At 43.2% G+C, this 23,066-nt stretch overlaps 15 non-coding genes and 7 pseudogenes across 15 annotated transcripts; all 22 read left to right on the forward strand.

The window, feature by feature from the left end:
* The first annotated feature begins 150 nt into the window (after positions 1 to 150).
* LOC142508973 (5S ribosomal RNA) lies at positions 151 to 269 on the forward strand. The gene has a single exon (XR_012807168.1). It is a non-coding gene; the product is annotated as a 5S ribosomal RNA (ribosomal RNA).
* Positions 270 to 948: 679 nt separating this feature from the next.
* Positions 949 to 1,067, forward strand: LOC142509150 (5S ribosomal RNA). Its single transcript, XR_012807337.1, has one exon. It is a non-coding gene; the product is annotated as a 5S ribosomal RNA (ribosomal RNA).
* Positions 1,068 to 1,749: 682 nt separating this feature from the next.
* On the forward strand, positions 1,750 to 1,868 carry LOC142509718 (5S ribosomal RNA). The gene has a single exon (XR_012807877.1). It is a non-coding gene; the product is annotated as a 5S ribosomal RNA (ribosomal RNA).
* A 681-nt stretch (positions 1,869 to 2,549) lies between these two features.
* LOC142509544 (5S ribosomal RNA) lies at positions 2,550 to 2,667 on the forward strand. The gene has a single exon (XR_012807712.1). It is a non-coding gene; the product is annotated as a 5S ribosomal RNA (ribosomal RNA).
* A 676-nt stretch (positions 2,668 to 3,343) lies between these two features.
* Positions 3,344 to 3,476, forward strand: LOC142512321 (5S ribosomal RNA; annotated as a pseudogene).
* Positions 3,477 to 4,158: 682 nt separating this feature from the next.
* On the forward strand, positions 4,159 to 4,279 carry LOC142510731 (5S ribosomal RNA; annotated as a pseudogene).
* A 642-nt stretch (positions 4,280 to 4,921) lies between these two features.
* Positions 4,922 to 5,040, forward strand: LOC142509608 (5S ribosomal RNA). Its single transcript, XR_012807774.1, has one exon. It is a non-coding gene; the product is annotated as a 5S ribosomal RNA (ribosomal RNA).
* Positions 5,041 to 5,719: 679 nt separating this feature from the next.
* Positions 5,720 to 5,839, forward strand: LOC142511066 (5S ribosomal RNA; annotated as a pseudogene).
* A 683-nt stretch (positions 5,840 to 6,522) lies between these two features.
* Positions 6,523 to 6,639, forward strand: LOC142509189 (5S ribosomal RNA). Its single transcript, XR_012807374.1, has one exon. It is a non-coding gene; the product is annotated as a 5S ribosomal RNA (ribosomal RNA).
* Positions 6,640 to 9,138: 2,499 nt separating this feature from the next.
* LOC142511646 (5S ribosomal RNA) lies at positions 9,139 to 9,256 on the forward strand (annotated as a pseudogene).
* Positions 9,257 to 9,938: 682 nt separating this feature from the next.
* LOC142506570 (5S ribosomal RNA) lies at positions 9,939 to 10,057 on the forward strand. The gene has a single exon (XR_012804859.1). It is a non-coding gene; the product is annotated as a 5S ribosomal RNA (ribosomal RNA).
* Positions 10,058 to 10,741: 684 nt separating this feature from the next.
* Positions 10,742 to 10,860, forward strand: LOC142511858 (5S ribosomal RNA; annotated as a pseudogene).
* Positions 10,861 to 12,999: 2,139 nt separating this feature from the next.
* LOC142508134 (5S ribosomal RNA) lies at positions 13,000 to 13,118 on the forward strand. Its single transcript, XR_012806362.1, has one exon. It is a non-coding gene; the product is annotated as a 5S ribosomal RNA (ribosomal RNA).
* Positions 13,119 to 13,804: 686 nt separating this feature from the next.
* LOC142509178 (5S ribosomal RNA) lies at positions 13,805 to 13,923 on the forward strand. Its single transcript, XR_012807364.1, has one exon. It is a non-coding gene; the product is annotated as a 5S ribosomal RNA (ribosomal RNA).
* A 668-nt stretch (positions 13,924 to 14,591) lies between these two features.
* LOC142514265 (5S ribosomal RNA) lies at positions 14,592 to 14,710 on the forward strand. The gene has a single exon (XR_012810167.1). It is a non-coding gene; the product is annotated as a 5S ribosomal RNA (ribosomal RNA).
* Positions 14,711 to 16,166: 1,456 nt separating this feature from the next.
* Positions 16,167 to 16,285, forward strand: LOC142509266 (5S ribosomal RNA). The gene has a single exon (XR_012807449.1). It is a non-coding gene; the product is annotated as a 5S ribosomal RNA (ribosomal RNA).
* A 684-nt stretch (positions 16,286 to 16,969) lies between these two features.
* Positions 16,970 to 17,088, forward strand: LOC142515988 (5S ribosomal RNA). The gene has a single exon (XR_012811807.1). It is a non-coding gene; the product is annotated as a 5S ribosomal RNA (ribosomal RNA).
* Positions 17,089 to 18,328: 1,240 nt separating this feature from the next.
* LOC142509125 (5S ribosomal RNA) lies at positions 18,329 to 18,447 on the forward strand. Its single transcript, XR_012807312.1, has one exon. It is a non-coding gene; the product is annotated as a 5S ribosomal RNA (ribosomal RNA).
* Positions 18,448 to 19,678: 1,231 nt separating this feature from the next.
* LOC142511325 (5S ribosomal RNA) lies at positions 19,679 to 19,798 on the forward strand (annotated as a pseudogene).
* A 684-nt stretch (positions 19,799 to 20,482) lies between these two features.
* On the forward strand, positions 20,483 to 20,601 carry LOC142512938 (5S ribosomal RNA). The gene has a single exon (XR_012808912.1). It is a non-coding gene; the product is annotated as a 5S ribosomal RNA (ribosomal RNA).
* Positions 20,602 to 21,284: 683 nt separating this feature from the next.
* Positions 21,285 to 21,403, forward strand: LOC142514680 (5S ribosomal RNA). The gene has a single exon (XR_012810563.1). It is a non-coding gene; the product is annotated as a 5S ribosomal RNA (ribosomal RNA).
* Positions 21,404 to 22,891: 1,488 nt separating this feature from the next.
* Positions 22,892 to 23,006, forward strand: LOC142512645 (5S ribosomal RNA; annotated as a pseudogene).
* The last annotated feature ends 60 nt before the right edge of the window (positions 23,007 to 23,066 follow it).

The raw sequence follows: 23,066 nt of genomic DNA on the forward strand, positions 1-23,066 counted from the left end.
CCCGGTAGGTGAACCATCCTAGCTCTGCCATTGCGCCAGAACGCTTAATTTCATGGTTCTGATTGGGCGAGAGCAGTGCCGCTTGTTGTCTATCGTCGCCCGCTACACACGTACTCGAGGGATATAAGAATAAACAACCCACTGAATGTCGGGTGCGATCATACCAGCACTAATGCACCGGATACCATTAGAACTTCGAAGTTAAGCATGCTTGGGCGAGACCAGTACTAGGATGGGCGACCCCCTGGGAAGTCATCGTGTTGCACCCCTTTTTGTTTTTTTCTATTTTTGATAACTTGTTGACAGACGATTTTTCGGCTCAAATCATCTAATCTCGATCGGAACCAGATAAGACATGTGAAATCAACGTGGCTCAGGCACTGCCGGAATTTGGACAAAATTGTAGGCTAATTTGATTGTAAACAGGCAAACGAACGAGACTCATTACTCCGCAATGAGCTGGCGAGATTTTAGCCGAATTTGTTCTTTAAGACCCTCTAATTTGCGATTTTCCGCTTCTGTTAAACTTTCGTTTCCTCGAGAAATCTGCTTAGAAAGTCGAAATTCGATTCCAGTTCCATTTTATCGTATCTCAGCCATAATAATAGCTTTACATTCGCTTTTTTCTTATTCTTATTTTTTTTCTATTTTCTGAGAAAATTTAGCGATTTTTGTTGTCGTGAGCCGGTTCTGTGCGGAAGGGTATGACGCAGATTACTCCGGAGACGGTTAACTCATTAAAAACAATTATTTCGATTGTTTTAGCCATAATTTACGTAAACGATCGTGACACGAGGACTTCCCAGGAGGTCCATCCTTGCTCTGCCATCGCGCCAGAATGCTTAACTTCATGGTTCTGATTGGGCGAGAGCAGTCCCGCGTGTTGTCCATCGCCGCCAGCTCCACACGTACTCAAGGGATATAAGAATAAACATCCCACACAATGTCGGGTGTGATCATACCAGCACTAATGCACAAGATCCCATCAGAACTCCGAAGTTCAGCGTGCTTGGACGAGAGCAATACTAGGATGGGTGACCCCCTGGGAAGTCCTCGTGTTGCACCACTTTTGGTGTTTTTCTATTTTTGATTACTTGTTGACAGACGATTTTCGGCTCAAATCATCTGAATCTCGATCGGGACCAGATAAGACATGTGAAATTAACGTAGCTCGGGCACTGCCTTATTTGGACAAAATTGTAGGATAGTTTGTTTGTAAACGGCCAAACGAACGAGACTCATTGCTCCGCAATGAGCTGGCGAGATTTTAGCCGAATTGCTTCTCTAAAACCCTCTAATTTGCGATTTTCCGCTTCTGTTAAACTTCCGTTTCCTCGAGAAATCCGTTTAAGAAGTCCGAAATTCGATTCCGATTCCATTTTATCGTATCCCAAGCATAATAATAGCTTTACATTCGCTATTTTCTTATTCTTATTTTTTTTCTATTTTCTGGGAACATTTAGCGATTTTTGTTGTCGTGAGCCGATTCTATGCGGAAGGGTATGATGCAGATTACTCCGGAGACGGTTAACTCATTAAAAACAATTATTTCTACTGTTTTAGCCATAATTTACGTAAACGGTCGCGACACGAGGACTTCCCATGGAGGTCACCCATCCTAGCTCTGCAATCGCGCCAGAACGCTTAACTTCATGGTTCTGTTGGGCGAGAGCAGTGCCGCGGGTTGTCCATCGCCGCCCGCTCCACTCGTACTCGAGGGATATAAAAATAAACATCCCACTCAATGTCGGGTGCGATCATACCAGCACTAATGCACCGGATACCATCAGAACTCAAAAGTTAAGCGTGCTTGGGCGAGAGCAGTACTAGGATGGGTGACCCCTTGGGAAGTCCTCATATTGTACCTCTTTTCGTGTTTTTCTATTTTTGATTAATTGTTGACAGACGATTTTCGGCTCAAATCATCTGAATCTCGATCGAGACAAGATAAGACATGTAAAATCAATGTAGCTCGGGCACTGCCGGATTTGGACAAAATTGTAGCCTAATTTGATTGTAAACGGGCAAACGAACGAGACACATTGCTGCGCAATGAGCTGGCGAGATTTTAATCGAATTCCTTCTCTAAGACCCTCTAATTTGCGATTTTCCACTTCTGTAAAGTTTCCGTTTCCTCGAGAAATCCGCTTAATAGTCCGAAATTCGATTCCGATTCCATTTTATCGTATCTCAAGCATAATAATAGCTAAACATTCGCTATTTTATTATTCTTATTTTTTTTCTATTTTCTGGGAACATTTAGCGATTTTTGTTGTCGTGAGCCGGTTCTGTGCGGAAGGGTATGACGCAGATTACTCCGGAGACGGTTAACTCATTAAAAACAATTATTTCTACTGTTTTAACCATAATTTACGTAAACGGTCGCGACACAAGGATTTCCTAGGGAGGTCACCCATCCTAGCTCTGCAATCGTGCCAGAACCCTTAACTTTATGGTTCTGTTGGGCGAGAGCAGTGCTGCGTGTTGTCCATCGCCGCCCGCTCCACTCGTACTCGAGGGATATAAGAATAAACATCTCACTCAATGCCGGGTGCGATCATACGAGCACTAATGCACCGGATCCCATAAGAACTCCGAAGTTAAGCGTGCTTGGGCGAGAGCAGTACTAGAAGGGGTGACCCTCTGGGAAGTTCTCTGTTGCACCCCTTTTCGTGTTTTTCTATTTTAGATTACCTGTTGACAGACGATTTTCGGATCAAATCATCTGAATCTCGATCTGGACCAGATAAGACATGTGAAATCAACGTAGCTCGGGCACTGTCCGATTTAGACAAAATTGTAGCGTAATTTTATTGTAAACGGGCAAACGAACGAGACTCATTGCGGACTGGCGAGATTTTAGCCGAATTTCTTCTCTAAGACCCTCTAATTTGCGATTTTCCGCTTCTGTTAAGCTTCCGTTTCCTCGAGAAATCTGCTTAGGAAGTCCGAAATTCGATTCTGGTTCCATTTTAACGTATCGCAGGCATAATAATAGATTTACATTCGCTATTTTCTTATTCTTATTTTTTTTTCTATTTTCTGGGAACATTTAGCGATTTTTGTGGTCGTGAGCCGGTTTTGTGCGGAAGGGTATGACACAGATTACTCCGGAGACGGTTAACTCATTAAAAACAATTATTTCGACTGTTTTAGCTATAATTTACGTAAACGGTCGTGACACGAGGACTTCCTAGAGAGGTCACCCATCCTAGCTCTGCCATCTCGCCAGAACGCTTAACTTCATGGTTCTGATTGGGCGAGAGCAGTGCTGCGTGTTGTCCATCGCCGCCCGCTCCACACGGACTCGAGGGATATAAGAATAAACATCCCACTCAATGTCGGGTGCGATCATACCAGCACTAATTCACCGAATCCAATCAAAATTGCGAAGTTAAGCGTGCTTGGGCCGGAGTGCTTGGGCGAGAGCAGTACTAGAATGGGTGACCCCATGGGAAGTCCTCGTTTTGCACTCCTTTTCGTGTTTTTCTATTCTTGATTACTTGTTCACAGACGATTTTCGGCTCAAATCATCTGAATCTCGATCGGGACCAGATAAGACATGTGAAATCAACGTAGCTCGGGCACTGCCGGATTTGGACAAAATTGCAGGCTAATTTGATTGTAAACGGGCAAACGAACGAGACTCATTACTCCGCAATGAGCTGGCGAGATTTTGCCGAATTCCTTCTCTAAAACCCTCTAATTTGCTATTTACCGCTTATGTTAAACTTCCGTTTCCTCGAGAAATCCGCTTAGGAAGTCCTAAATTCGATTCCGATTCCATTTTATCGTATCCCAGGCATAATAATAGCTTTTCATCCACTATTTTCTTCTTCTAATTTTTTTTCTATTTTCGAGGAAGATTTTGCGATTTTTGTGATCGTGAGTCGGTTCTGTGCGAAAGGGTATGACGCAGATTACTCCGGAGACGGTTAACTCATTAAAAACAATTATTTCGACTGTTTTAGCTATAATTTACGTAAACGGTCGGGACACGAGAACTTCCCAGGGAGGTGACCCATCCTAGCTCTGCCATCTCGCCGGAACGCTTAACTTCATGGTTCTGATTTGGCGAGAGTAGTGCCGCGTGTTGTCCATCGCCGCTCGCGCCACACGTACTCGTGGGATATAAAAATAAACATCCCACTCAATGTCGGTTGCGATCATACCAGTACTAATACACTGGATCCAATCAGAACTCCGAAGTTAAGCGTGCTTGGGTGAGAGCAGTACTAGGATGGGTTTCCCCCACTGGGAAGTCCTCGTGTTGCACCCCTTTTCGTGTTTTTCTATTTTTGATTTCTTGTTGACAGACGATTTTCGGCTCAAATCATCTGAATCACGATCGGAACCAGAAAATACATGTGAAATCACCGTAACTCGGGCACTACCGGATTTGGACAAAATAGTAGCCTAGTTTGATTGTAAACAGGCAAACGAACGAGACTCATTACTCCGCAATGAGCTGGAGAGATTTTAGCCCAATTCCTTCTCTAAGACCCTCTAATTTGCGATTTTCCGCTTCTGTTGAGCTTCTGTTTCCTCGAAAAATCCGCTTAGGAAGTCCGAAATTCGATTTCGTTCCATTTTATCATATCCCAGGCATAATAATAGCTTTACATTCGCTATTTTCTTCTTCTTATTTTTTTTTTATTTTCTGGGAACATTAAGCGATTTTTGTTGTCGTTATCCGGTTCTGTGCGGAAGGGTATGACGCAGATTACTCCGGAGACGGTTAACTCATTAAAAACAATAATTAAAAACAATTATTTACGTAATGGGTCGTGACACGAGGACTTCCCAGGGAGGTCACCCATCCTAGCTCTGTCATCGCGCCAGAACGCTTAACTTCATGGTTCTAATTCGGCGAGATCAGTGCCGCGTGTTGTCCATCGCCGCCCGCTTTACAAGTAATGTCGGGTGCGATCATACCAGCACTAATGCACCGGATCCCATCAGAACTCCGAAGTTAAGCGTGCTTGGGCGAGAGCAGTACTAGGATGGTTGACCCCCTGGGAAGAACTCGTGTTGCACCCCTTTTCGTATTTTTCTATTTTTAATTACTTGTTGACAGACGATTTTCGGTTCAAATCATCTGAATTTCGATCAGGACAAGATAAGACATGTGAAATCAACATAGCTCGGGCACTGCCGGATTTGGAAAAAATTGTAGCCTAATTTGATTGTAAACGGGCAAATGAACGAGACTCATTACTTCGCAATGAGCTGGCGAGATTTTAGCCGAATTCCTTCTCTAAGACCCTCTAATTTGCGATTTTCCGCTTTGGTTAAGCTTTCGTTTCCTCGATAAATCCGCTTAGGAAGTTCGAAACTCGATTTCGATTCCATTTTATCGTATCCCAGGCATATTAATAGTTTTACATTCGCTATTTTATTCTTCTTTTTTTTTTATTTATGGAAACATTTAGCGATTTTTGTTGTCGTTAGCCTGTTCTGTTTGGAAGGGTATGACACAGATTACTCCGGAGATGGTTAACTCATTAAAAACAATTATTTCGACAGTTTTAGCCATAATTTACGTAAAGGGTCGAGACACGAGGACTTCCCAGGGAGGTCACCCATCCTCGCTCTGCTATCGCGCCAGAACGCTTAACTTCATGGTTCTGATTAGGCGAGACCAGTGCCGCGTGTTGTCCATCGCAGCCCGCTCCACACGTACTCGAGGGATATAAGAATAAACATCCCACTCAATGTCGGGTGCGATCATACCAGCACTAATGCACCCGGATCCCATCAGAACTCTGAAGTTAAGTTTGCTTGGGTGAGACCAGTACTTGGATGGGTGACCGCCTAAAAAGTCCTTGTGTTGCATCCCTTTTCGCGTTTTTCTATTTTTGATTATTTGTTGACAGACGATTTTCGGCTCAAATCATCTGAATCTCGATCGGGACAAGATAAGACATGTGAAATCAACGTAGCTCGGGCACTACCGGATTGGACAAAATTGCAGCCTAATAAGATTGTAAACGGGCAAACGAACGAGACTCATTACTCCGCAATGAGCCTGCGAGATTTTAGCCGAATTCCTTCTCTAAGACCTTCTAATTTTCGATTTTCCGGTTTAGTTAAGCTTCTGTTTTCTCGAGAAAATCCGCTTAGGAAGTCCTAAATTCGATTCCGGTTCCATTTTATCGTATCCCAGGCATAATAATAGCTTTACATTCGCTATTTTCTTCTTCTTATTTTTTTTTCTATTTTCTGGGAACATTTAGAGATTTTTGTTGTCGTGAGCCGGTTCTGTGCGGAATGGAATGACGGAGATTACTCCGGAGACGGTTAACTAATTAAAAACAATTATTTCGACTGTTTTAGCTATAATTTATGTAAACGGTCGCGAATGAGGACTTCCCAGGGAGGTCACTCATCCTAGCTCTGCCATCTCGCCAGAACGCTTAACTTCATGGTTCTGATTGGGCGAGAGCAGTGCCGCGTGTTGTCCATTGCCGCTCGCGCCACACGTACTCGAGGGATATAGGAATAAACACCCCACTCAATGTCGGTTGCGACCATACCAGTACTAATGCACTGGATCCAATCAGAACTCCGAAGTTAAGCGTGCTTGGGCTAGTAGTACTAGGATGGGTGACCACCTGGGAAGTCCTCGTGTTGGAACCCTTTTCGTGTTTTTCTATTTTTGATTACTTGTCACAGACGATTTTTGGCTCAAATCATCTGAATCACGATCGGGACCAGATAAGACATGTAAAATCAACGTAGCTCGGGCTCTGCCAGATTTGGACAAAATTGTAGCCTAATTAGATTGTAAACGGGCAAACGAACGAGACTCATTACTCCGCAATGAGTTGGCATGATTTTAGCCGAATTCCTTCTCTAAGACCCTCTAATATGCGATTTTCCGCTTCTGTTAATCTTCCGTTTCCTCGAGTAATCCGCTTAGGAAGTCCGAAATTCAATTCCGGTTCCATTTTATCTTATCCCAGGCATAATAATAACTTTAAATTCGCTATTTTTTTTTCCTATTTTTTTTTCTATTTTCTGGGAACATTTAGCGATTTTTGTTGTCGTGAGCCGGTTCTGTGCGGAAGGGTATGACGCAGATTACTCCGAAGACGGTTAACTCATTAAAAACAATTAGTTCGATTGTTTTATCCATAATTTACGTAAAAGGTCGCGACACGAGGACTTCCCAGGGAGGTCACCCATCCTAGCTCTACCATCGCGCCAGAACGCTTAACTTCATGGTTCTGATTGAGCGAGAGCAGTGCTATAATGATCATGGGCCATTAGGCTGAACCAACAAAGGCCTCGGCCCATACCCACGCACCACTACTTGTCATGGGTCGTTAGGATGGTCCAGCATGGGCCGATGCCTTTGTTGGTTCAGACTAATGGCCCATGATCGTTACAAAAGAAGCGCTTTTTTTTGTAACGATCATGGGCCATTAGGCTGAACCAAGAAAGGCCTCGGCCCATACCCACGCACCACTACAGTTCATGGGTTGTTAGGATAGTCCAGCATGGGCCTCGGCCCATGCCAATGCACCGTCACTCATAGAATATCTCACCCCTGGTAAGTGGTTTCTTTCGCCTTCCCCAACACTTGAACCCAGGACCTCCAGGCTTATGTACCTAGATTCCTAAGGGTTGATACCAGTTGAGAATTTAGTCTTTTTATATTATTTTAGCCCTTATGAACCACGACTCAACCCCCGTGAACCATTTTTCAATTTTCCCAAGTTTTAAAAACCCTAATGACCCAAAATCTTCGACCTAGAGCCATCTCTTGATTTTCACGAGTTACCCCCGAACCATGTTGATCCAAAACTTGACCAACATCCTAAAGTACGCTACTGGGCCCAAAGATCCCATGGAAAACAGCCCAAACCAAAAAACAAGCTCCATACTCCTCTACCATAAGATGGCCGAGAAATCCTTGTTGGACAAGGACTCTTGATCAAGCTTCCCTGCATCTACCAACGAACCCAGCCACTGAACCAACCTGTTGTGCACCCGCTAAGGACCCTAAGGACTCGACCTGACCCAGCCCAAGCCCCCTGGACCATGCCCACCAGCCTGCAACAAGCCCAGAACCCTGCACGCAATTCCCCTTGATTCTCCGGTGGGAGTCATAGCTTGCTAGGACTCCTTCCCAGCCCTTGAGCGCGAGTCCTAGCATGGCTAGGACTCTATCCCTAACTCACCCACGACCTTGGCTAACCCCTGGAACCAGCCAAGCATGCCCTAGCCCCTGCAACAATAAAACCTAACCCCTTTGCTCCATGACAGCAAGTTGCTGCACAGCTTGTGTTCTATTGCATGTGTGGTGTTAAGGTGATTATCTAGGACTCTAAATCCCGCGTAAAATCATGCCTAAACATAACCTATATCATGGCAGCCCGTATATACATGTAAACGACAAAAGTTTGAATCAAAATCATGCTTGGAATTTCATGGATTGCATAAAAACGAAAATAATTCAAAGTGTCACTTGTTTCCCAAAATTTTCATGCATAAAAATATAATATGATGTGATGATAGTTTGAAGGGAAGAATAGGTGTGCCTATGCGTAATTTACGCACGAAAAACCGTTGACGATGACGAAGAACGGAGCAAGAACCTTGGCTAAGACTTTCCCTTGGCAATGCTCGAAAGTTTGCCTCGATTTTTAAGCATGTGTGTGCCGTGTAATCTAGGTACTTTCAGAAGAGTGGCCGTGTCCTTTTGAAAGAATCGTAGGGTTATGGGAAAGGTTTACATATTATATACTTAATTAAACACTAACAAGGCTTTAGGCCTAATAAGCCCCTAATTAAGCCAATTAGTCTATATTATAATTAATTAAAATATTAGTAATGTTTTGGTAAAAATAGTTTGGGAATTAAATAGCCGGATTGCCAAAAAGTTCGTATTTTTTTATTGAAAAACCCACACGGATAAAATTTACGTTCCGGCATATAAAATAAACATGCAAGTATCGAAATTTAAGGGACCAAAATGCAATATTTCGAAAGATTTGGGACCTAAGGGCAATTTACGAACGTTTAAGGGCTGAATCAGAATTTTCGAAATAATAAAAGGATTTATTTGTTGTCCATCGCCGCCCGCGCCACACGCACTTGAGGGATATAAGAATAAACATCTCACTCAATGTCAGATGCGATCATACCAGCACTAATGCACCGGATACCATCAGAACTCCAAAGTTAAGTGGCTTGGGCCAGAGAAGTACTAGGATGGGTGACCCCCTGGGAAATCCTCGTGTTGCACCCCTTTTCGTGTTTTTCTATTTTTGATTACTTGTTGACAGACGATTTTCGGTTCAAATCATCTGAATTTCGATCGGGACCAGATAAGACATGTGAAATCAACGTAGCTCGGGCACTGCCGGATTTGGACAAAATTGTAGCCTAATTTGATTGTAAACGGGCAAACGAACGAGACTCATTACTCCGCAATGAGCTAGCGAGATTTTAGCCGAATTCCTTCTTTAAAACCCTCTAATTTGCGATTTTCCGCTTCTGTTAAGCTTCCGTTTCCTCGAGAAATCTGTTTAGCAAGTTCTAAATTCGATTTCTGTTTCATTTTATCGTATTCCAGGCATAATAATAGCTTACATTCGTTATTTTCTTCATCTTATTTTTTTTTCAATTTTCTGGGAACATTTAGCGATTTTTGTTGTCGTGAGCCGGTTTTGTGCGGAAGGGTATGACGCAGATTACTCCGGAGATGGTTAACTCATTAAAAACAATTATTTCAACAGTTTTAGCGATAATTTATGTAAAAGATCACGACACGAGGACATTCCAGGGAGGTCACCCATCCTAGCTCTGCAATCGTGCCAGAACCCTTAACTTCATGGTTCTGTTGGGCGAGAGCAGTGCTGCGTGTTGTCCATCGCCGCCCGCTCCACTCGTACTCGAGGGATATAAGAATAAACATCTCACTCAATGCCGGGTGCGATCATACGAGCACTAATGCACCGGATCCCATCAGAACTTCGAAGTTAAGCGTGCTTGGGCGACAGCAGTACTAGGATGGGTGACCCCCGGGGAAGTCCTCGTGTTGCACCCCTTTTCTTGTTTTTCTATTTTTGATTACTTGTTGACAGATGATTTTCGGCTCAAATCACCTGAATCTTGATCGGCACCAGATAAGACATGTGAAATCAACGTAGCTCGGGCTCTGCCGGATTTTGACAAAATTGTAGCCTAATTTGATTGTAAATGGGCAAACGAATGAGACTCATTACTCTGCAATGAGTTGGCGAGATTTTATCCGAATTCCTTCTTTAAGAACCTCTAATTGGCGATTTTCCTCTTCTGTTAAGCTTTCGTTTCCAAGAGAAATCCGTTTAGGAAGTCCGAAATTCGATTCTGATTCCATTTTATCGTATCCGAGGCATAATAATAGCTTTACATTCCCTATTTTCTTCTTCTTATTTTTTTTTCAATTTTCTGGGAACATTTAGCGATTTTTGTTGTCGTGAGCCGGTTCTGTGCGGAAGGGTATGACGCAGATTACTCCGGAAATGGTTTACTCATTAAAAACAATTATTTTTACTGTTTAAGCTATAATTTACGTAAACGTTCGCGACACGAGAACTTTCCAGGGAGGTCACCCATCCTAGCTCTGGCATCTCGCCAGAACGCTTAACTTCATGGTTCTGATTGGGCGAGAGCAGTGCCGCGTGTTGTCCATTGCCGCTCGCGCCACACGTACTCGAGGGATATAAGAATAAACATCCCACTCAATGTCGGGTGCGATCATACCAGAACTAATGCACCGGATCCCATCAGAACTACTAAGTTAAGCGTGCTTGGGGGAGAGCAATACTAGGATGGGTGACCCCTTAGGTAGTCCTCGTGTTGCACCCCTTTTCGTGTTTTTCTATTTTTGATTACTTGTTGACAGACGATTTTCGGCTCAAATCATCTGAATCTGGATCACGAACAGATAAGACATGTGAAATCAACGTAGCTCGGGCACTGCCGGATTGGGACAAAATTGTAGGCTAATTCGATTTTAAACGGGCAAACGAAGGAGTCTCATTACTCCGCAATGAGCTGGAGAGATTTTAGCTGAATTCCTTCACTAAGACCCTCTAATTTGCGATTTTCCGCTTCGGTTAAGCTTCCGTTTCCTCGAGAAATCTTTTTAGGAATTCCGAAATTCGATTCCGGTTCCATTTTATCGTATACCAGGCATAATAATAGCTTTACATTCGCTACTTTTTTCTTCTTAATTTTTTTCTATTTTCTGGGAACATTTAGCGATTTTTGTTGTCGTGAGCCGGTTTTGTGCGGAAGGGTATGACAGATTACTCCGAAGATGGTTAACTCATTAAAAAAATTATTTCAACAGTTTTAGCGATAATTTATGTAAACGGTCACGACACGAGGACTTTCCAGGGAGGTCACCCATCCTAGCTCTGCCATCGCGCCAGAACGCTTAACTTCATGGTTCTGATTGGGCGAGAGCAGTGCCGCGTGTTGTCCATCGCCCCTCGATGGGTGACCCCCTTGGAAGTCCTCGTGTTGCACCCATTTTCTTTTTTTTCTATTTTTGATTATTTGTTGAAAGACGATTTTGGGCTCAAATCATCTGAACCACGATCGGGACCAGATAAGACATGTGAAATGAACGTAGCTCGGTCACTGCCGCATTTGGACATAATTGTAGCCTAATTTGATTGTAAACGGGCAAACGAACGAGACTCATTACTCCGCAATGAGCTGGAGAGATTTTTGCCGAATTCCTTCTCTAAGACCCTCTAATTTGCGAATTTCCGCTTCTGTTAAGCTTCCGTTTCCTCGAGAAATCCGTTTAGAAAGTCCGAAATTCGATTCTGGTTTCATTTTATCGTATCCCAGGCATAATAATAGCTTTACATTCGCTATTTTCTTCTTCTTATTTTTTTTCTATTTTATGTGAACATTTAGCGATTTTTGTTGTCGTGAGCCGGTTCTGTGCGGAAGGGTATGACGCAGATTACTCCGGAGACGGTTGACTAATTAAAAACAATTATTTCGATCATTTTAGCTATAATTTACGTAAACGGTCGCGACACGAGGGTTTCCCACGGAGGTCACCCATCCTAGCTCTGCCATCGCGCCAGAACGCTTAACTTCATGGTTCTGATTGGGCGAGAGCAGTGCCGCGTGTTGTCCATCGCCGCCCGCTCCACACGTACTCGAGGGATATAAGAATAAACATCCCACACAATGTCGGGTGCGATCATACCAGCACTAATGCACCGGATCCCATCAGAACTCCGAACTTAAGCGTGCTAGGATGGGTGACCGCCTGGGAAGTCCTCGTGTTGCACCCCTTTTCGTGTTTTTCTATTTTTGAAAACTTGTTGACAGATGATTTTCGGCTCAAATAATCTGAATCACGATCGGGACCAGATAAGACATGTGAAATCAACGTAGCTCGGGCACTGCCGGATTTGGACAAAATTGAAGCCTAATTTGATTGTAAACGGGAAAACGAACGAGACTCATTACTCCGCAACGAGGTGACGAGATTTTAGCCGAATTCCTTCTCTAAGACCCTCTAATTTGCGATTTACCGCTTCTGTTAAGCTTCCATTTCCTCGAGAAATCCGCTTAGCAAGTTCTAAATTCGATTTTTGTTCCATTTTATCCTATTCCAGGCATAATAATAGCTTTATATTTGCTATTTTTTTCTTCTCAATTTTTTTTTCTATTTTCTGGGAACATTTAGCGATTTTTGTTGTCTTGAGCAGTTTCTGTGCGGAAGGATATGACGCATATTACTCCGGAGACGGTTGACCCATTAAAAACAATTATTTTGACTGTTTTATCTATAATTTACGTAAACGGTCGCGACACGAGGACTTCCCAGGGAGGTCACCCATCCTAGCCCTGCCATCGCGCCAGAACGCTTAACTTCATGGTTCTGATTGGGCGAGAACAGTGCCGCGTGTTGTACATCGTCGCCTGCTCCACACGTACTCGAGGGATATAAGAATAAACATCCCACTCAATGTCGGGTGCGATCATACCAGCACTAATGCACCGGATCCCATCAGAACTCCGAAGTTAAGCGTGCTTGGGCGAGAGCAGTACTAGGATGGGTGACCCCCTTGGAAGTCCTCGTGTTGCACCCCTTTTCGTGTTTTTCTATTTTTGATTACTTGTTGACAGATGATTTTCGGCTCAAATTATCTGAATCACGATCGGGACCAGATAAGACATGTGAAATCAACGTAGCTCGGGCACTGCCGGATTTTGACAAAATTGTGGGCTAATTTGATTGTAAACGGGCAAACGAACGAGACTCATTGCTCCGCAATGAGCTGGCGAGATTTTAGCCGAATTCTTTCTCTAAGACCCTCTAATTTGCGATTTTCCGCTTCTGTTAAGCTTCTGTTTCCTCAAGAAATCCGCTTAAAAAATTCGAAATTCGATTCCGGTTCGATTTTATCGTATCCCAGGCATAATAATAGCTTTACATTCGCTATTTTCTTCTTCTTATTTTTTTTTCTATTTTTTGGGAACATTTAGCGATTTTTGTTGTCGTGAGCCGGTTCCGTGCGGAAAAGGGTATGACGCAGATTACTCCGGAGACGGTTAACTCATTAAAAACAATTATTTCGACTGTTTTAGCTATAATTTACGTAAACGGCCGCGACACGAGGACTTCCCAGGGAGGTCACCCATCCTAGCTCTGCCATCGCACCAGAACGCTTAACTTCATGGTTCTGATTGGGCGAGAGCAGTGTCGCGTGTTGTCCATCGCCGCCCGCTCTACACGTACTCGAGGGATATAAGAATAAACATCCCACTCAATGTCCAGAGCGATCATACCAGCACTAATGCACCGGATCCCATCAGAACTTCGAAGTTAAGCGTGCTTGGGCGAGACCAGTACTAGGATGGGCGACCCCCTGTGAAGTCCTCGTGTTCCACCTCTTTTCGTGTTTTTCTATTTTTGATTATTTGTTCACAGACGATTTTCGGCTCAAATCATCTGAATCTCGATCGGGACCAGATAAGACATGTGAAATCAACGTAGCTCGGGCACTGCCGGATTTGGACAAAATTGCAGGCTAATTTGATTGTAAACGAGCAAAAGATCGTACTCCGCAATGAGCTGGCAAGATTTTTGCCGAATTACTTCTCTAAAACCTCTAATTTGCTATTACCGCTTATGTTAAGCTTCTGTTTCCTCGAGAAATCCGCTTAGGAAGTCCGAAATTCGATTCCGGTTCCATTTATCGTATCCCAGGCATAATAATAGCTTTACATCGCTATTTTCTTCTTCTAATTTTTTTTATATTTTCTGAGAACATTTAGCGATTTTTGTTGTCTTGAGCAGGTTCTGTGCGGAAGGGTAACGCATATTACTCCGGAGACGGTTAAATCATTAAAAAAATTATTTCGACAGTTTTATCCATAATTTACGTAAATGGTCGCGACACAAGGACTTCCCAGGGAGGTCACCCATCCAAGCTCTGGCATCGCACCAGAACGCTTAACTTCATGGTTCTGATTGGGCGAGAACAGTGTCGCGTGTTGTCCATCGCCGCCCGCTCCACACGGACTCGAGGGATATAAGAATAAACATCCCACTCAATGTCGGGTGTGATCATACCAGCACTAATGCATCGGATCCCATCAGAACTCCGAAGTTAAGCGTGCTTGGGCGAGAGCAGTACTAGGGTGGGCGACCCCCTTGGAAGTCCTCGTGTTGCACCCTTTTTGTGTTTTTCTATTTTTGATTACTTGTTGACAGATGATTTTCGGCTTAAATCATCTGAATCACGATCGGGACCAGATAAGACATGTGAAATCAACGTAGCTCGGGCACTGCAGGATTTGGACAAAATTGAAGCCTAATTTTATTGTAAACGGGAAAACGACGAGACTTATTACTCTGCAATGAGCTGGCGAGATTTTGGCCGAATTCCATCTCTAAGACCCTCTTATTTGCGATTTTCCGCTTCTGTTAAGCTTCCGTTTCCTCCAGAAATCCGCTTACGAAGTCCGAAATTCGATTCCGGTTTCATTTTATCGTATCACAGGCATAATAATAGCTTTACATTTGCTATTTTCTTCTTCTAATTTTTTTTTCTATTTTCTTGGAATATTTACCGATATTTGTTGTCTTGAGCACGTTCTGTGCGGAAGGGTATGACCCATATTACTCCGGAGATGGTTAACTCATTAAAAACAATTATTTCGACTGTTTTATCCATAATTTACGTAAACGGTCGTGACACGAGAACTTTCCAGGGCGGTCACCCATCCTACCTCTGCCATCGCGCCAGAACGCTTAACTTCCTGGTTCTGATTGGGCGAGAGCAGTGCCGCGTGTTGTCCATCGCCGTCCGCGCCACACGTACTCGAGGGATACAAGAAGAAACATCCCACTTAATGTCGGGAGCGGTCATACCAGCACTAATGCACCGGATCCCATCAGAACTCTGAAGTTAAGCGTGCTTGGGCGAGTGCAGTACTAGTGTTACACCTCTTTTCGTGTTTTTCTATTTTTGATTAACTTGTAAAAGACGATTTTTGGCTCAAATCTTCTGAATTTAGATAGGACCAGATAAGATATGTGAAATCAACGTAGCTCGGGCAATGCCGGATTTGGACAAAATTGTAGCCTAATTTGATTGTAAACGGGCAAACGAACGTTACTCATTTCTCCGTAATGAGCTGGCGAGATTTTAGCCGAATTCTTTCTCTAAGACCCTCTAATTTGCGATTTTCCGCTTCTGTTAAGATTCCGTTTTCTCGAGAAATCCGCTTAGGAAGTCAGAAATTCGATTCCGCTCCCATTTTATCGTATCTCAGGCATAATAATAGCTTTACATTCGCTACTTTCTTCTTCTTATTTTTTTTCTATTTTCTGGAAACATTTAGCGATTTTTGCTGTCGTGAGCCGGTTCTGTGCGGAAGGTTATGATGCAGATTACTCCGGAGACGGTTAACTCATTAAAAACAATTATTTCGACTGTTTTAGCCATAATTTACGTAAACGGTCGCGACACGAGGACTTACCAGGGAGGTCACCCATCCTAGCTCTGCCATCGCGCCAGAACGCTTAACTTCATGGTTCTGATTGGGCGATAGCAGTGCCGCGTTTTGTCCATCGCCGCCCGCACCACACGTACTCGAGGAATATAAGAATAAACATCCTAATCAATATCGAGTGCGATCAAAAGAGCACTAATGCATCGGATCCCATCAGAACTCCGAAGTTAAGCTTGCTTGGGCGAGAGCAGTACTAGGATGGGTGACCCCCTGGGAAGTCCTCGTGTTGCACCCCTTTTCGTGTTTTTCTATTTTTGATTACTTGTTGACAGACGATTTTCGCCTCAAATCATCTGAATCTCGATCGGGACCAGATAAGACATGTGAAATGAAAGTAGCTTGGGCACTGCCGGGTTTGGACAAAATTGTAGGCTAATTTGATTGTAAACGGGCAAACGGACGAGACTCATTACTACGCAATGAGCTGACGATATTTTACCCGAATTCCTTCTCTATGACCCTCTAATTTGCGATTTAACGCTTCTGTTAAGCTTTCGTTTCCTCGAGAAATCCGCTTAGGAAGTTCGAAAATCGATTCTAGTTCCATTTTATCGTATCCCAAGCATAATAATAGCTTTACATACGTTATTTTCTTCTTCTTATTTTTTTTTCTATTTTCTGGGAACATTTATCGATTTTTGTTGTCGTGAGCCGGCTTTGTGCGGAAGGGTATGACGCAGATTACTCCGGAAAAAGTTAACTCATTAAAAACAATTATTTCGACTGTTTTAGCCATAATTTACGTAAACAGTCGCGACACGAGGACTTTCCAGGGAGGTCACCCATCCTAGCTCTGCCATCGCGCCAGAACGCTTTACTTCATGGTTCTGATTGGGCGAGAGCAGTGCCGCGTGTTGTCCCTCGCCGCCCGTTCCACACGTACTCGAGGAATATAAGAATAAACAACCCACTCAATGTCGGGTGCGATCATACCAGCACTAATGCACCAGATCCCATCAGAACTCCGAAGTTAAGCGTGCTTGGGAGAGAGCAGTACTAGGATGGGTGACCCCTTGGGAAGTCCTTGTGTTGCATCCATTTTCGTGTTCTTCTATTTTTGATTACTTGTTGACAGACGATTTTCAACTCAAATCATCTGAATCTCGATCGGGACCAGATAAGACATGTGAAATCAACGTAGCTCGGGCACTGCCGGATTTGGACAAAATTATAGGCTAATTTGATTGTAAACGGGCAAACGGACGAGACTCATTACTTCGCAATGAGCTGGCGATATTTTAGCTAAATTCCTTCTCTAAGACCCTCTAATTTGCGATTTTCCGCTTCTGTTAAGCTTCCGTTTCCTCGAGAAATCCACTTAGGAAGTTCGAAATTCGATTCCGGTTCCATTTTATCGTATCCCAGGCATAATAATAGCTTTACATTCGCTATTTCCTTCTTCTTATTTTTTATTCTATTTTCTAGGAATATTTATTTATTTTTGTTGTCGTGAGCCAGTTCTGTGCTGAATGGTATGAAGCAGATTACTCCGGAGACGGTTAACTCATTAAAAACAATTATTTCGACTGTTTTAGTCATAATTTACGTAAACAGTCGCGACACAACCCCCTGGGAAGTCATCTTGTTGCACGCCTTTTCGTGTTTTTCTATTTTTGATTACTTGTTGACAGAAGATTTTCGGCTCAAATCATCTGAATCTCGATCGGGACCAGATAAGACATGTGAAACCAACGTAGCTTGGGCACTGACGGATTTGGACAAAATTGTAGGCTAATTTGATTGTAAACGGGCAAACGAACGAGACTCATTGTTTCGCAATGAGCTGGCGAGATTTTTGCCGAATTCCTTCTTTAAGACCCTCTAATTTCCGATTTACCGCTTCTGTTAAGCTTCCGTTTCCTCAAAAAAATCCACTTAGGAAGTTTGAAATTCGATTCCAGTTTCTTTTTATCATATCCCAAGCATAATAATAGCTTTAGATTCGCTATTTTCTTCTTCTTAATTTTTTTCTATTTTTTGGGAACATTTATCGATTTATGTTGTTGTGAGCCGGTTCTGTGCGGAAGGGTATGACGCAGATTACTCCAGAGACGGTTAACTCATTAAAAACAATTATTTCGACTGTTTTAGCCATAATTTACATAAACGGTCGCGACACGAGGACTTACCAGGGAGGTCACCCATCCTAGCTCTGCCATCGCGCCAGAACGCTTAACTTCATGGTTCTGATTGGGCGAGAGCAGTGCCGCGTTTTGTCCATTGTCGCCCGCTCCACACGTACTCGAGGGATATAAGAATAAACATCCTAATCAATATCGAGTGCGATCAAAACAGCACTAATGCATCGGATCCCATCAGAACTCCGAAGTTAAGCTTGCTTGGGCGAGAGCAGTACTAGGATGGATGACCCCCTGGGAAGTCCTTGTGTTGCACCCCTTTTCGTGTTTTTCTATTTTTGATTACTTGTTGACAGACGATTTTCGCCTCAAATCATCTGAATCTCGATCGGGACTAGATAAGACATGTGAAATGAAAGTAGCTTTGGCACTGCCGGGTTTGGACAAAATTGTAGGCTAATTTGATTGTAAACGGGCAAACGGACGAGACTCATTACTACGCAATGAGCTGACGATATTTTACCCGAATTCCTTCTCTATGACCCTCTAATTTGCGATTTAACGCTTCTGTTAAGCTTTCGTTTCCTCGAGAAATCCGCTTAGGAAGTTCGAAAATCGATTCTGGTTCCATTTTATCGTATCCCAAGCATAATAATAGCTTTACATTCGTTATTTTCTTCTTCTTATTTTTTTTTCTATTTTCTGAGAACATTTATCGATTTTTGTTGTCGTGAGCCGGTTTTGTGCGGAAGGGTATGACGCAGATTACTCCGGAGAAAGTTAACTCATTAAAAACAATTATTTCGACTGTTTTAGCCATAATTTACTTAAACAGTCGCGTTGTACCCATTTTCGTGTTGTACCCATTTTCGTGTTTTTCTATTTTTGATTACTTGTTGACAGACGATTTTCAGCTCAAATCATCTGAATCTCGATCGTGACCAGATAAGACATGTGAAATCAACGTAGCTCGGGCACTGCCGGATTTGGACAAAATTATAGGCTAATTTGATTGTAAACGGGCAAACGGACGAGACTCATTACTTCGCAATGAGATGGCGATATTTTAGCTAAATTCCTTCTCTAAGACCCTCAAATTTGCGATTTTCCGCTTCTGTTAAGCTTCCGTTTCCTCGAGAAATCCGCTTAGGAAGTTCGAAATTCGATTCCGGTTCTATTTTATCGTATCCCAGGCATAATAATAGCTTTACATTCGCTATTTTCTTCTTCTTAATTTTTTTTCTATTTTCTAGGAACATTTATTGATTTTTGTTGTCGTGAGCCTGTTCTGTGCTGAATGGTATGAAGCAGATTACTCCGGAGACGGTTAACTCATTAAAAACAATTATTTCGACTGTTTTAGTCATAATTTACGTAAACAGTCGCGACACAAGGACTTCCCAGGGAGGTCACCCATCCTAGCTCTGCCATCACGCCAGAACGCTTAACTTCATGGTTATGATTGGGCGAGAGCAGTGCCACGTGTTGCCCATCGCCGCCTGCTCCACACGTACTCGAGGGATATAACAATAAACATCCCACTCAATGTCGGGTCCAATCATACCAGCACTAATGCACTGGATCCCATCAGAACTCGGAAGTTAAGCGTGCTTGGGCGAGAGCTGTACTAGGATGGGTGACCCCCTAGGAAGTCCTCTTGTTTGCACGCCTTTTCGTGTTTTTCTATTTTTGATTACTTGTTGACAGAAGATTTTCGGCTCAAATCATCTGAATCTCGATCGGAATCAAATAAGACATGTGAAATCAACGTAGCTCGGGCACAGCCGGATTTGGTTAAAATTGTAGGCTAATTTGATTGTAAACGGGCAAATGGACGAGACTCATTACTTCGCAATGAGCTGGCAATATTTTTGCTAAATTCCTTCTCTAAGACCCTCTAATTTGCGATTTATCGCTTCTGTTAAGCTTTCGTTTCCTCGAGAAATCCGCTTAGGAAGTTCGAAATTCGATTCCGGTTCCATTTTGTCGTATCCCAGGCATACTAATAGATTTACATTCGCTATTTTCTTCTTCTTATTTTTTTTTCTATTTTCTGGGAACATTTATCGATTTTTGTTGTCGTGAGCCGGTTCTGTGCGAAAGGGTATGACGCAGATTACTCCGGAGACGGTTAACTCATTAAAAACAATTATTTCGACTGTTTTATCCATAATTTACGTAAACGGTCGCGACACGAGGTCTTCCCAGGGAGGTCACCCATCCTACCTCTGCCATTGCACCAGAACGCTTAACTTCATGGTTATGATTGGGCGAGAGCAGTGCCGCGTGTTGTCCATCGCCGCTTGCTCCACACGTACTCGAGGGATATAAGAATAAACATCCCACTCAATGTCGTGTGCGATCATACCAGCATTAATGCACCGGATCCCATCAGAACTCCGAAGTTAAGCGTGCTTGGGCGAGAGCAGTACTAGGATGGGTGACCTCCTTGGAAGTCCTCGTGTTGCACCCCTTTTCGTGTTTTTCTATTTTTAATTACTTGTTGACAGACGATTTTCGGCTCAAATCATCTGAATCTCGATCGGGACCAGATAAAACATGTGAAATGAAAGTAGCTCGGGCACTGCCGGATTTGGACAAAATTGTAGGCTAATTAGATTGTAAACGAGCAAACGGACGAGACTCATTACTACGCAATGAGCTGACGAGATTTTAGCCGAATTCCTTCTTTAAGACCTTCTAATTTGCGATTTAACGCTTCTGTTAAGCTTTCGTTTCCTCGAGAAATCTGCTTAGGAAGTTCGAAATTCGATTCCGGTTCCATTTTATCGTATCCCAAGCATAATAATAGCTTTACATTCGTTATTTCCTTCTTCTTATTTTTTTTCTATTTTCTGTGAACATTTATCGATTTTTGTTGTCGTGAGCCGGTTCTGTGCGGAAGGGTATGACGCAGATTACTCCGGAGACGGTTAACTCATTAAAAACAATTATTTCGACTGTTTTATCCATAATTTACGTAAAAGATCGCGACACGAGGTCTTCCCTGGGAGGTCACCCATCCTAGCTCTGCCATCGCGCTAGAACGCTTAACTTCATGGTTATGATTAGGCGAGAGCAGTGCCGCGTGTTGTCCATCGCCGCCCGCTCCACACGTACTCGAGGGATATAAGAATAAACATCCCACTCAATGTCGTGTGCGATCATACCAGCACTAATGCACCGGATCCCATTAGAACTCCGAAGTTAAGCGTGCTTGGGCGAGAGCAGTACTAGGATGAGTGACCCCCTGGGATGTCCTCGTGTTGCACACCTTTTCGTGTTTTTCTATTTTTGATTACTTGTTGACAGACGATTTTCGGCTCAAATAATCTGAGTCTCGATCGGGACCAGATAAGACATGTGAAATGAAAGTAGCTCGGGCACTGCCGGATTTGGACAAAATTGTAGGCTAATTTGATTGTAAACGGGCAAACGGACTAGACTCATTACTACGCAATGAGCTGACGAGATTTTAGCCGAATTCCTTCTCTAAGACCCTCTAATTTGCGATTTACCGCTTCTGTTAAGCTTTCGTTTCCTCGAGAAATCCGCTTAGGAAGTTCGAATTTCGATTCCGGTTCCATTTTTATCGTATCCCAGGCATAATAATAGCTTTACATTCGTTATTTCCTTCTTCTTCATTTTTTTTCTATTTTCTGGGAACATTTATCGATTTTTTGTTGTCGTGAGCCGGTTCTGTGCGAAAGGGTATGACGCAGATTACTTCGAGACGGTTAACTCAGTAAAAACAATTATTTCGACGTTTAACCATAATTTACGTAACCGGTCGCGACACGAGGTCTTCCTAGGGAGGTCACCCATCCATAACTCTACCATCGCGCCAGAACGCTTAACTTCATGGTTATGATTGGGCGGAGAGCAGTGCCGCGTGTTGTCCATCGCCGCTTGCTCCACACGTACTCGAGGGATATAAGAATAAACATCCCACTCAATGTCGGGTGCGATCATACCAGCACTAATGCATCGGATTCCAATTAGAAACTCCGAACTTAAGCGTGCTTGGACTAGAGCAGTACTTAGGATGGGTCACCCCCTGGAAGTCCTCGTTTTGCCACCATTTTCGTGTTTTTCTATTTTTGATTACTTGTTGACAGACGATTTTCGCTCAAATCATCTGAATTCGCTCGGGCCGATAAGACATGTGCAAATGAAAGTAGCTCGGGCACTTCCGGATTTGGAACAAAATTGTAGGCTAATTGATTTTAAACGGGCAAACGGACTAGGACTCATTACCTACGCAATGAGCTGACGATGATTTTAGCCGAATTCCTTCTCTAAGACCCTCTAATTTGCGATTTGACCGCTTCTGTTAAGCTTTCGTTTCCTCGAGAAATCCGCTGAGGAAGTTCGAATTTCGATTCCGGTTCCATTTTATCGTATCCCAGGCATAATAATAGATTTACATTGTTAGTTTCCTTCTTCATAATTTTTTTCTATTTTCTGGGAACATTATCGATTTTTGTTGTCGTGAGCCGGTTCTGTGCGGAAGGGTATGACGCAGATTACTCCGGAGACGGTTAACTCATTAAAAACAATTATTTCGACTGTTTTATCCATAATTTACGTAAACGGTCGCGACACGAGGTCTTCCCAGGGAGGTCACCCATCCTAGCTCTGCCATCGAGCTAGAACGCTTAACTTCATGGTTATGATTGGCGAGAGCAGTGCCGCGTGTTGTCCATCGCCGCCCGCTCCACACGTACTCGAGGGATATAAGAATAAACATCCCACTCAATGTCGGGTGCGATCATACCAGCACTAATGCACCGGATCCCATCAGAACTCCGAAGTTAAGCGTGCTTGTGCGAGAGCAGTATTGGATGGGTGATCCCCTGGGTCCATCGTGTGCACCTTTTCATGTTTTTCTATTTTTATTACTTGTTGACAGACGATTTTCGGCTCAAATCATCTGAA

This window comes from Primulina tabacum, chromosome 10, assembly GCF_025594145.1.
Source record: "Primulina tabacum isolate GXHZ01 chromosome 10, ASM2559414v2, whole genome shotgun sequence".
Taxonomy (NCBI): domain Eukaryota; kingdom Viridiplantae; phylum Streptophyta; class Magnoliopsida; order Lamiales; family Gesneriaceae; genus Primulina; species Primulina tabacum.